Here is a 13830-nt window from a genome sequence, read left to right on the forward strand (position 1 = left end):
GTTGGGATTTACTCTAACCTCCTACATTAGGACAGTGTTTGTATGCTCTCGTTCACTCACTCTCTGTGCTTTCTCTCCTCACAGGTTTCTATGGATCATCGTTATATCTGGACGCTGGTCGTGCCTCTAACGTAGTTGTGACATATGCAAGAGTAATTTCCCTGGTTATCCTGATCGTGACAGTGAGCGTGAACTGTCGGGGAGAGACAGTCACGTATCTCGCTGACTCTCGAGAGACAGTCAGGTGTTAGTTTTAGTATTATTAGTTACTATAATTAAGTACAGTGATCATGTGAACAGACACAAACTTCTCAAAAGTCTCTCCAGCTGTTAAATCTAACTGACAGCTGATCCAGCTGTGATCATCAGCCACCGTCATCAGAAACAGACGTCGCTTCAAGGACGTCTCATGTCTCTTAAAACATATTTCCTCGTTTCCTCTCTCCTCGCATGGTTTCCTTGCGTCTCTCCATGCATCCCTGGTGGGAGGGTCTAAGATGCAAGGAAAGGACGCAAGTGAAGGAAACGGGGATGCAATTAAGAGACTTGGGATGTACCCTTAGGCTGTTAGGTACTTATTTAGATGTACAAAATTCATGCATTTATATATATATAATGGTTAGGGACTATGTTAATATATGCTTTATAAATGCGTATTAATACTGCAATTCATGATTAATTCATGATTTATTAAGGTAGTTACTACTCCTTAGTAAAGTATTTTGTGTGACCTCATCTAAAGTGAGGACTATTTATGCCTTACAAAGCATTTATAAATGACATTGAAAGGCCAGCAGTGCCTCAAAACACATAGCTTTTGAACAGAAAAGGCAAATAGACAAAACACAAAGTGATCAAGAACATATCAATATTTATTGCAAGATGGAAACAATATACTGTCAAATACAAACCTCTCAGCCATTAATTCATGTAAGAAACAAACAAAGACATTCTCCTTCAGGAGAACATGGCTGGATACAAAACATTTGTAAATATACGACTGGAGCTAACCAGGAGCTTTGCATATTAGTTTACATTTACTTATTTAATTATTCATTTCATACCAAGCATATCGATCTAATTCACATCCACTCCACATATAACAGCTACTTAGCCATCTGTCACCTGGATTGCTCCATTTACAACGGAGGTGACGCGTTAGCGTGCGCCTGTCTCAGGACCTCTAGTGTTAGCTGGAAGGCGAGCTGGATACTCATCCTCCATAATGTCTAACGTTACGTGCCAGCAAACTAAGAAACAGACGGGCATTGGAGGCCCGTCAGCAGTCATTCTTTCTGGCCCGGATCTGCGCGTCCTTTCAACTTAGGTCGGAGTTTTCCATCGCGTAAGTGCACTTAAGTCGCTGGTCGTGCCTCTAACGTAGTTGTGACATATGCAAGAGTAATTTCCCTGGTTATCCTGATCGTGACAGTGAGCGTGAACTGTCGGGGAGAGACAGTCACGTATCTCGCTGACTCTCGAGAGACAGTCGGGTGTGTATCTCTGGCGAGAGTTATTTCTTTTAATTTTGATGATTATGGCTCACAGCTAATGAAAACCCCAAATTCAGTATCTCACAAATTAGAATATTACATAAGACCAATTAAAAAAAGGATTTTTAATACAGAAATGTTGGCCGACTGAAAAGTATGTCCATGTACAGTATACAGTATGCACTCAACACTTGGTCGGGGCTCCTTTTGCATGAATTACTGCATCAATGCAGCATGGCACGGTGGCGATGAGACTGTGGCACTGCTGAGGTGATATGGAAGCCCAGGTTGCTTTGATAGGGGCCTTCAGCTCGTCTGCATTGTTGGGTCTGATGTCTCTCAACTTCCTCTTTACAATACCCCATAGCTTCTCTCTGGGGTTTAGGTCATTCAAGAATTTGGGAGTGATTCACAAGGAGTGGACTGTGGCTGGAGTCAGTGCTTCAAGAGCCACCACACACAGACGTATCCGGGACTCGGGCTACAACTGTCGCATTCCTTGTGTCAAGCCACTCCTGAACCAGAGACAACGTCAGAAGCGTTTTACCTGGGCTAAGTTACCTAGACTAAGGAGAAAAAGGACTGTTACTCAGTGGTCCAAAGTGGTCCAAAGTCCTCTTTTCAGATGAAAGTAAATTTTGCATTTCATTAGGTCCAGAGTCTGGAGGCAGAGTGGAGAGGCACACAAAAGTTGCTTGAGGTCTAGTGTGGACGGTATGTTTGTAGTTCTCCAATGGACACTGGTTTGACCAAATCACTGATACTTTAATGTCACTTGGAATCGTCCCCAGAAAGAGAATTTGACAGCACCTGTCAAAAGTGATTTTGGCCACACTACACTATAACAGTAAAGTTATTGAATATTATTTTCAATAAAAATTCACTAAAATTAATCAAAATCACATTTTTTCAAAATAACACTTGTAGTACAACAAGGAGGAGCCCATTGATGTGTGAAGTGATTTTGGTCATGCTACACTTATCAACAGTAAAGCTATTGATTATTATTTTTAATACAAATTCACTAAAATTAATCAAAATCATATTTTTTTCAAGATAACACTTGTAGTACAACAAAGAGGAGCCCATTGATGTGTGAAGTGATTTTGGTTACATTACATTGCATGACAGTGAAGCTATTGAATATTGTTGTAGGTATTTTCCGCATTGCACTTTGTAGACGGTCCCTGCGCACTCGTCTCGCAGCCTGCCGCTCATTGAGACCAATGCCGATTGTCCAGCTCGGAGGAGTCCGTAAGACGGCTCGTTTTAATTAAATTAAGGTTGTAGCTTGTTGTCTACCTCACTACGGTTACAGGGAGGTATCGTTTGTATTTTAGCAACGTTTCGTTAACGATTTATTGAACCGGGAAGTCCAAATCTGTCAATATCTTTCTAACTTTACCTAAGTCTCAGCAAATGTGTAATATCCAGTAGTGCAATATCTCAGCTATCTTACTGTTTTTAGGCCACAGCAAATATATATTTTCTATTCATAATATATATTTTATACTACATCTTTTTGTATTACTGTGTGGTGTGTGAATGCACCGTCTAGATTGATACTTCATTTCATTGTACTTTGTGCAACGGCAATAAAGGAATTATATTCTAAGTAGCTCAATAATAATGATCATTTCAATCATATAATCTGTTTTTAGAATGACTTTGTGACATATATTCAGGGATCACGGATACAATATAGCATCTTGTCTAACTTATTGTTATGCATGGTCTCTGCTTAATAAACCCAGGGTAAACAGTCACACTATAGCGGGCCTGTGTGGCTGCAGTGGTCTTTGAAATGAAAGTCAAACTGTTGGACAAACCACAGTTTTGTTAAGATGCAGTTATTGGCCTATTATGGCACCTGAAGAAAAGTAAAAACATCTTTAGGAACATATAAACAAATGTACTGCTAATGTTGTCTACCCTAATTCACTACAGTATGTTAAAAAATACAGTATATATATTTTCACTTTTTTATTTTGTGTGCCTATTTACCTGGTTTCCGGTGAGACCCCGTAGCTTCATGAAGCTGGAACCACGTATCCGGGGCGGAGCCACAGCCAGACAGGCCACGCCTTATCCTGTTCAGACCACTGACACGTTCAGGTGACCTCAGAAACTGCAGTATCCGATTTATAGTATCCGATTGATGTTCAAATTAAAACAATAAGCCCTATATATGAAAACATCAAGTCAACAGACATTACATTAATATAATAATTAATATAGAAGTTTTGAATGACTCCATTGTGATTCATTTGTTTATTCATCACATTAAATACATAGCCTACATATCCATATATTTCTTCATTGCAGCAATAGAAACCAAACAATACATTCTTTATATACAAAACTAAAATTCAAGTTTATATTACCTATCTGAATCTTCTAATGTGGCATTACTACTGCTGTGACTGCTGCTACAGGAGCAAAATAGGCCTACTACTGACGGCCTCAAATCTGTTCGGAATACACATTCAAATTTCATCTTAAATTCAGTTTATGATCTATATTACTTTCCACCTTCATATCTATGCTGAGATTGATTGTCATATTCCTGTCATGTTTATCATCTCATGTGCCCCAATGTTTCAAACCATCAGTAGAAACATAGTAAACTAAGTCTAAAGCAAATGAAGCTATGTACATTTTAACGTCCATTTTAAAGTTCTGCTGACTTTTAAAGGAACTGTGTGTAAGCTTTGGGGGGTTTATGGGAAGAAATGCAATATAATATTCATAACTATGCTTTTATATATATTTATTTTTAGTGTGTTATGACCTGAAACTAAGAATTGCTGTGTTTTTTAGCTTAAAATGAACCGTTTATATCTTCATAGAGAGTGGGTCCTCTGCACCGAGTGTGCCATGTTGCACTGCCATGTGCCAACAGTAGCAGAGAATAGACAAACCAAACACTGGCTCTAGAAAGCCAGTGTTTGGTTACGTTACCCGAAGATCACCATATTCTCCGACATGCTGGAAAAGGAAGGGGTGAACGGAGGAGTGTTGAGTTGGATGCAATCTGCAACTTCACCATTAGATGCCACACTGCACAGCAACATGTCTGTTTTACTGTATGTGAAAACAATAAACAGTTTTTACTATTCATAAGGTGTAAGTGAATGCATCACTCTAAATGTTCACAAGACTAAAATGCAGTTCATTAAATCTAACAGGTGTGGGTGATTTTAGTTTTATCCATAGCTCTGTTTTTCCATCCATTTGTGTCAGGAGTCTTATAGGCGAGTTGTGCAGATGATCTCAGGTGCAGTAGTCGGGTCTTTAGCTGATTTCCCATCATCCTTTGGAGGAGGTGTGGAGGCCCATGGCCAATTGAACCTGGATGAGGAGAGCTACATTATTCAGTCTGCACATTAACAATGTCTTGCTTCACCCTGTAGTCAAGTTGTTGTTTTTAAATTTCACATATTTTGTTTTAGATTTCTTCACAAATGTTTGTATTGGATACGTAATTCGATATGGTAGATCTTCCTTTCACATGTATATTTTCTCTTTTTGGTTCTTCATGGCCAGCTGCTGTTTCTTCTTGTGCCAACACTATTTTGTTGTTGCATCCATTGAAAACTCAAACCTGCTGTTTCATTTTTTAATGCTGTTTTTTGAGAACTGAGCTGCAAAGATCTAAGCCACGCTGGCACAGTGTGAGTGTTTTTCTAAAAAGCAGCACTGTGGAGTAAAAGGTGTAGATGACCTTTTGGTGGTGTGGCTGTTTCGGCTTGTAATATTCCTCCCAACAATCAAAACTGACCAGAATAAGCCCATATGTCAATTTTTCAGTTTTACATTGTCTTTTGATTTTTGCAATGTGTTTTTTGATAAACACCAAATCATCAAGAATCATCAATCGTATTTTTCTGATTTGTTGTTGTGTAGACTAGTATTCCAATAGTTTCAGTCACTAAATTTCAAAGATTCACAGTCAGATTCGTAGACTATACTTTTTCCTATGATGATTGCATCACCACTCAAATGTGCAGACTGACCGCTGTGTGACCGCCATCTGTTGGATGGTGTCGGGCAGTGGCTGTCTGAAGGTCTCCGGCAGGAAGATGCAGATCACAACACTGAGCAACGATAGAGAACCGACAATGATCCACGGCAGGAACTGATTGAAAACAGCTGGAGACAAAACCAGACCACATCAGTGAGTTCATACTATGCCGAATACGGTCCTTTATTCAAATCTTTACCAAATCTGTATCCCCAGATCAAACCGAGGGCAACTGAAAAAATATTTTTTTTGTCATTTGGGTGAACTGCCTGTGACCAGGGGCCCATTGTCTCTTAATCCGTCCATGGCTACTACTTGAGGTGGTACTGGCGGTACCACTACAACAACACATATTTTGTTGTAATAAGTTATTGTATATACTCTATAAACTCCACAGTATAATGTGTGAAGGGAGAGGTCTCACCCAGCTCCAGCAGGTATGGGGAAACAGAGGATCCCACTCTGGAGATCATGGCACAGGTAGACATTGCTGTGCTCTTGATGACTGTGGGAGACAGCTCACCGGTGTATATGTACAACATCCCTAGGCCGCCCAGAATGCCAAATTTACCCACCAGCACCAGGATCAGGGTGAGAACTGGTTGACCTGCAGGAAGGAAGAGGAATGTAAGTAATTGATTACCAAACATTTCTGAAGCACTCCCCAAGACATGGGGATCATACCATGACTAGACACGGCAGGCCGGCCAAGATTTGTATTTCTCAACATGAGAGAGATATTTTGTATATAAAGTGGTTGAAAGGTGGCGTCTTGTTTTTTAGCCTTTCCAAAACCACCAGAGCAAAATTGCATGGAATAGTTTAAACCCCGTTTTTATCTACTCTAACATGAGTCGTTAACATGCGAGGCCACCAAGTTTACTGCATAATTTACAGTAGGAACCTAGCGTTAGTCCCAAAGCCAAAGAGCAAAAGCTAACTACGTTATTTTGTGGGATTATAGGTTACGTTAGAAACATCCCTAATTACACTTTGGCCTGGGATAGACAATTTCTGTCCCAGTGTGTTTGCATTATATCATGTATGCAGCCTTCAAGTGCACATTTAAAGGTTCAACTTGATCTTTAGCAGAGCTATGGAGCTCTTACATAACCTAATATTTGTTTTGCTGCGTAATCTCGTCCCCAAAAATAATTCGTGCCGAGTGACTTCACAAAAATAGACAATTCGTGTACCAGTACACAAAACCAATAAACCAGCAATGGCAGTGAAGTAGACAAGCATGTAAACTATGCTGATTTAAAATACTTAGAAAATACACTTTGCACATGTTACAATTAACTTCCATGAACTGAAAACACACGGTGAAAGGATTAAAGTTGTAAAACGAAAATACAGATGAATCCCAGACGGACAATGCCGTGTTAGGAACCTGCCAATCACAAGGGAGCCTGCTTTACCCTGCGTTATCTTCTATTTTGCTTTTAATGGGACCATAATTTACTAAATGAACATCATGCTGTATTGAAGAAGACTTGAAACTAGCGATTTAGACCATGAGTAATGTCTACAATGTGTAGTGAGGTAATAAATCAAGGGAAAAGTAGGGTAATTTTCTCATAAACTTCTACACATTAAATTTTCTTTTTGCAACCAGAGTCGTCTTTGCATAGAAAGAATGCAAGTTTAAGGCACTTTCAGATTGGCTGCACTTTTCAGAAGCCAATGCCACCTGGTCCTGCCTTGTTCTCAACCTCAGTCACATGAATGGCAGAAGTAAAATATCTCTGGATTTAGCTATTAGTGCATTTACAACTTTTAGGAGCTAATTGTTTAAACAAGGGTTATTCAAGTGTTACTCCTGGGAAGTTGATTAACCAAAAACGCATCCCGAGAAGGACACGTAATTTGTAGCTACGGGGCTTGGCAACTATGTCAAATTTTTCCTGGCGGCTTTGTCTTACTTAGAGTGATCTGGATGAGCAGCAGCGCTAGCCCCCCCAGCAGTGTGAAGAAGATATATGACGGGCGGCGAGGAAGACTGCGTGCCGCCAGCCAGCTAGCAGTGTACGCTGGGAGCTCAACAGCCGACAACAGGAAGTAGTTCAGGAAGGGGTTGCCATAAAGACCTGACATGTTGAATGACAATCCAAAGTAGCATACACTGATAGAAAACCTGCAGACAACAAGAGAACAATACGTTATCACAGTACAAGTTGTGGAAATGAACTAGTTGTTGAGATACTGTATCATGCTCTCGATGGAAAAACAAAACAACCTTGGTAGCACAATCAAGGGCTAGCAAAGAAAGAGGAAATATTCCTGAATTTCAAGTAAATTCTGGTGATGGAAAAGGGCCTTAACTCACCATATGAACCACAGAATAAGTGATATATGTCGAATGTTTGATGTCCTCAGCAGGTCCAGTAAGCTGGGGGACTCTGCCTTCTCACTTGTTGCTTTTTCAACCTATGGAAAGACAGAAACTGCAGTACAATGTCCATCGTCCCTAAGTTCTCGAAACAAGGCTGAGGTTTGAGGTTCTTACATTGGCTGAGAGGAAGATGATATGTGGAGCTTCCACTCGGTTCTCCAGAGCTGCTGACCTCAGCAGGAGTTCTGCTTCCTGAATACGGCCACGAGACACCAACCAGCGCGGAGACTCTGGAATCAGCCTTTTGGACAGAAAATTGCAAATGTTTTGGTGAGGATTGGAGATGGAATCTAGATCACCCTGGTTCATCCATCTGTGTGCAATGCAGTCCATCAAGGTCAGAAATGATCTGAGAAGCATGGCGAAAAGTTACAAGACACGACACCGTGCCTTGGGCCTGGCTTAAAATGTATTTTCTGAATAGGTGCAGAATATGCTCAAGCTAAAACGGGGCGTGAAGTTAAACTTTCACAACACGTTCCAACCCCAACTCGTCACATAATGACGCTTTTTCAGGAGTAACTCAACAACGCTTTGGGACATGAACACGGGCCTCGAATCCCAGCCCCTGGTTGAAAGTCCTGTATTTGTTTGACCCACCTGCCCAATGTTGGTATTTATTTTTGAAAATACGTCATCACTCTCCCAGGGCATTTTCTCCGTGCGTCTAATAATGACACGAATAGGTTTATGTTGCAGTTAATTAGATGCTAAAATAAAAAGTCGTTATCGGATGCTGAAGGGCGGGAAAAAGCGTCAGTATTTGACTCCCTGGGAATGAAAATGGGCTAAATTTAAACATGCAGTAGGGCGTTCATTAAGTGGGGTGTTCCCAAGTGGCTGTGTGGACGGGGAAGGCCAGTTTGAGTGATGAATCCATGAGTCTTAAGGCTTATCCGACAGAAAAACACTGCACTGCAACCCTTTATGATACAATGATACAGGATTTTAGAACAGTGATACGGTATCACGACGACAATTATTTTATCGTTTGGTAGAAGAACATGGTTATATATGGTGTCCATGTGACAAAGTAATATACCATGGAATGTTCACATGCATGTATTTGACCGGGACAATGATGCATTACGTTGCAGCAAACACTGAGCCACGTTTAACTTTTTTGCCGCACAGTACTGCGCGTTTCTTCCGAAGCCCAACCTCAGCAAGTGGTCCCATTCAAATGAAAGAAAGGCTTTTGGTTTTTCACGCAGTTCTTTTATCCGTCTGAACGTGGCACGAAGAAGTCTTTGACATTACGGAAAAAATAATCTGAAAACTAATTAATTGAATAGTATCAAATGCAGATTGATCTTCATAGTGTACTGAGGTCACTTTACCACCAGAGGGGGATACAGGCCAGGACTGGCACAGCCATCGCCAGAGACAGATGTCTCCAGCTCCTGACCAGGTATGCAGTGAGAGGCAGCATCAATACACCTAACATGTAGGCCCAAGGCATGCACAGGCTGGAGAAGAGAACTCTGGTTGAACCCATCAGGATCTCTGAGCCTGTGAAGGAAACATTTTTAAAAAAGTGTCAGGCAAAGCATCGGCTTTGAAAGTATACAAGACCAAAACATACAGAAGAAGATTTCAAATGCGTCCTCATCGGTATCGGCATGGTCTTATTCCGTCCTCCAGTGAGACTCCATCGAGATCAACAACAATAATACAAGAGCACGCAACCGTGGAGTGAAGGACAAAAGTCAGCAGTCACAGTATCGAAATGACAAAGCCATACCCAGTACAAACACAACTACGTAGCAGGTGAGCTGACCCAAGCCCAGCATGAAGAAGAGCACGATGAAGACGGGCCAGGATGTAGCAAAGGCCAACACGCTGCTGAAGATGCTCAGGGTGATGATGGCACCAAACAGCACCGGCTTCCTGCCAAACCTCAAGTATAAATACAACAGAGTGGTATCAGCCACAACAGCAGCACAGATGTTCCTCTATTCAGATATTAATTTGAAATAGGATGGTATTGTTGGAAGATACCATGACGGTCGTCCAAGTCTGGGCAAAACATGTTTTTGAATGTTCAGGTTGAACATCAAGTATCTTTCAGCTAACCTGTGGCTACAGCTCGGGAGAGAGAGGGATCGTCCACCAATCGTACAATCAGCTGTGCCAGTCTACTTGTCAAAGTGTCCTTGGGCAAGATACAGAACTCTAAATTGCTCGATTTATCCCTCCTTGGTAGCAGTTGCTACCTTAAATGGTAGCTTATGCACCAGTGTATGAACAGTGAATGCTGGCTTGTGTTGTAAAGAGCTTTGAGTGGTCGCTAAGACTAGAAAAGTGCAATATAGATACAGTCCGTCTGACCAAACCTCAAACATATGCTGTATGTCTAAGCTTAAGTTTTTGCCATACACTTCCTTTTTTTCATGACGTGTGGCATGTGTTTAGTCAATGCTTGGTTCGCTCACAGCTAACTACCAGACATACTTTGGCAAAACATTCTACATCTGAAAAGTACCGGTCAGAGATCTGTCCAGAGACGAAGCATCCAGACAATCCTCCCAGGAAGTAGACGAGGGAGGACAGCGGCTGTTTCCATTGGTCGCTGCACACCAGGTTGAACTTAAAGACAAGGCACATATGCGAATTCTGCAGCAGACATAAAAACTATAAAGTGAAATAATACTATGGATACACTGTATTGTATTGCATTGTATAACACTGGAATACAAAGCAAACATGGGAATGGAGGATTAACACAAGAAACAGACATTAAAAGCATGAAGTGGTCACCAGCAGTCTTTTGACCAGCTGTGCTTGTTTTGCTGTTATCCTGAGTCTAAATGCCCTGAGTCTCTCTTCATCTCAGGCTTTTGCCCAAGCTTCTCAATCCCTGTTTTCTGCTTAAACCCACTTCCACTGATCACGGTCCTCCAGCAACCAACTCCTTTGAGTCTGGTCTGCAGTGTTCAGCTTCTCATATTCTGGTCCTTCAGTATTCATATTCTTAGAAACAGTCTTCTATTGTCCTGCTCTGCTGAGCCCAGTTTCAATTATGTTCTTTGTTAATCTTACAGTCTACCTCTTAAGTAAGTCTAAGTGAGCCTAAATATTTATTGTGTCAAACTCACAAAAGAAAAAAAAAGGACAAACAAGCTGCAATACCTCTACAAACATGGAAACAAAAACTAGATCTGTATTCAAAATCCCTCTCTATATGTAATCAATAAACTATAAAGTATACTATTTAGTTACCTGCACTGTTTTGGCAGTTAAAAGATATACAGACGATGCTTTATTCATCCTCTTGGGGAAATTCAGGTGTCCAGTTTCCCTCAGTGAACTCAGAAGTCAAAACCCAGTCAGAAGTAGTTTGTAGTGTGTAAATGGGATGCAGGTTAGATTAGCGCAACAGAAATTGAAATACTTTCTATTACTAATTTTCTAATACTTTTTATTTTCTGTATGTGCACATAAAATAATCTGACTAAAAGTTCAACCCAGATTTAATAACAAACACAAACATAGGTTTAGTAGCTGCAGCTGTTGTGCAATAGAAGTTGTGGCATTACACCACACAGGTAGATGAATTATGCGAGAGACACCAATCCAGTAATTTCAGTTTAATCACCTATAAGGCAATGGTTGGTGACCAGTGAGAGAAGTCATAAGCCATTCAGTGTTTTACAGACCAAGGGTTTTCGAAGTATATAACAATCTAAACAGTTATGAACAGTAGATGGATGAAGGTTGTGGGTGACAAATGGAAACAGTAAAAATAAAATGTAGTGTTTTAATACTCGCAATAGTAAATTCCACAGTAGCAGCAGCAGCAGTAGCTCAGTACCTCACTGACTACAGTAGACTGGTAGTGCTCAGTACTGTAGGTCCATCCATCTTTACAGCCCTCCTGTGTCAAGCTGGAGAGGAGGACCTCTGGACTTGACAGGTTGTGGACCAGATCATGGCTGGGTCTGGTTCCCAGGGCAGACAGGTTCTGCACCAGGTCCAGCTCGTACCGGCTACAACTGCTCCTCTCTGGCCATCCGGCCACCTGCTGACCAGGAAAAACAACATCATCATTATCCAACTTGTGCTGCAACAACAGGAGGTAGACTGAACCCAAACAGACCGTATCCGATCAAACTAGACCAGTTCTAACCTGCACGAGGCTCGCTTCCTGGATCAGAGATGTGTAGTGAATTATTAGCTGACTGGATTTCACAGTATTTGAAAACCCTAGCTTGTGCACAATATCAGCTGTGTCGTGTCTCAGCATTCATCCAGATGTATAGAAAAACATTCTATTTGGAAATCATTTACTGTATTACTGTCCTGTACACTGTAACGTGAGCATTTGATGAAATATGTGTAGTCTCTTTCTATACCTTGCTAGTTTGTATGATAAACTAGGCACCTAAACTTGAACAGAATTAACATGACCTTATCTTAAAGAAAGAAAATCACATTACTGGAAATGAAATTAGTACATTTTGAGGTACTTGTACTTTACTTTCTGCTTTATACTTGCTTAATACACTATTATTATACTGTATATTACTCCACTACAAGTCAGAAGTAAGTATTGCAGTAGATTTATTCGACACCTATCATTACTCTTTACTTTGAAGATACATTTTTCATATCCATTTCTTTTAACAAGACAATAAAATCTGATAAATTCTTATAGATTAAACTTCCCAGTAGTTGTTAAAATGAGCTCAACCTAACCTTGAACAGTAAAATGCTTCTTACATTTTTATGCATCAGTACAGGTGATGAAATCATTTCAGATATCGTAATATAACAAGCACTTTTAATACTTAAAGTACATTTTACTGATTCTGTGCTTTTCTTGTTTAATAGTTTGAATGCATGGATTTTTTTTACTTGAGTATTTTTTGTATTGTTTTTGTACTTTTAGTAAAAGGTCTGAATACTTCTGCAAAAACATATAAATTTCAATGCTTTGTGGACCACAAACAATATTTAATTCACCTCCATTGTAATGAGATGGGAGTTCAGGTGGCAGAACATAAAACTTGTTACACAGCGGGGAGATAAATAAACCTAAAAGTGTTTGGTCAAACCACGGACAAAGGAAAAGTTAGTGGGATTTCATGCTTTCGGATTTAGGTGAGCTGACCTTTTCAATGTGAGTCATCAACTTTAATAGAAGTATTTTTGATGAGGTCCAATATTCATTCTCTTTTAACTCTGTTTTGGTCCCTACCAACTCCTGAGGGAAACATCTGGTTCTTTAGCTGCCTGATGCTTCACTCGGTTCACCAACTGGTTGCTAACTGTGTCTGTGTGCTGTTTGGTGGTGAGTCGGTAGTGTAGTGGGCTTGTGGAATAAAAAAAAGCTGCCCGCTATGACCGAAAATAACGATGAAATATCAGTGATGGTAAAATACTCCGTAGAGCCGAGGAGATTTTGTGGATCACTTTTGGAAGGCACAGACACAGGCACAGTTCTGACCTGTACTGGGATGCTGGCTTGGATCCAGTCCTGGCTCAGGTTGCTGTGGTGGGGGATGGAGCAGTGGTGGGGGGGGGGGGCGTAGCCAGCAGGAAGATGACGGACAGCAGGTTGTATCCACCTGGGATAATGGTGAGACAAAGCAGGAAGAAGACTCTCTTCTGGAACGGGCCCCAGGTCCCCAAAAAAGAAAGAGACTCCTCGTAGTCCTGCATTTTACTGGACTGTACTTATACTCTATTCTGTTTGACTCTGTTGTTTTTTTTTTTTTTACTGTGCACCTGCAGTCTATAATTTAATTCATTAAGAACTACTATAACCACTAAAGTAATTGACAATCGGGTTGACTATAAATGCTCAACAAATAGTTTGAAACTAATAATACTTTTAGACGACAATTAGAAATGTTACTGTGACAGGTGTAAAAACTAGCAATATGTAGGCTAGGCAATATACCAACAAGAAGAAC

At 40.6% G+C, this 13830-nt stretch overlaps 1 pseudogene; it reads right to left on the bottom strand.

Moving 5' to 3' along the window:
* Nucleotides 1-4741: 4741 nt before the first annotated feature.
* Nucleotides 4742-13576, bottom strand: LOC116395862 (solute carrier family 22 member 5-like; annotated as a pseudogene).
* Between the last annotated feature and the right edge of the window lie 254 nt (nucleotides 13577-13830).

The sequence above is a fragment of the Anarrhichthys ocellatus genome, unplaced genomic scaffold (assembly GCF_004355925.1).
Source record: "Anarrhichthys ocellatus isolate YVR2014 unplaced genomic scaffold, GSC_Weel_1.0 scaffold51, whole genome shotgun sequence".
Lineage (NCBI taxonomy): Eukaryota > Metazoa > Chordata > Actinopteri > Perciformes > Anarhichadidae > Anarrhichthys > Anarrhichthys ocellatus.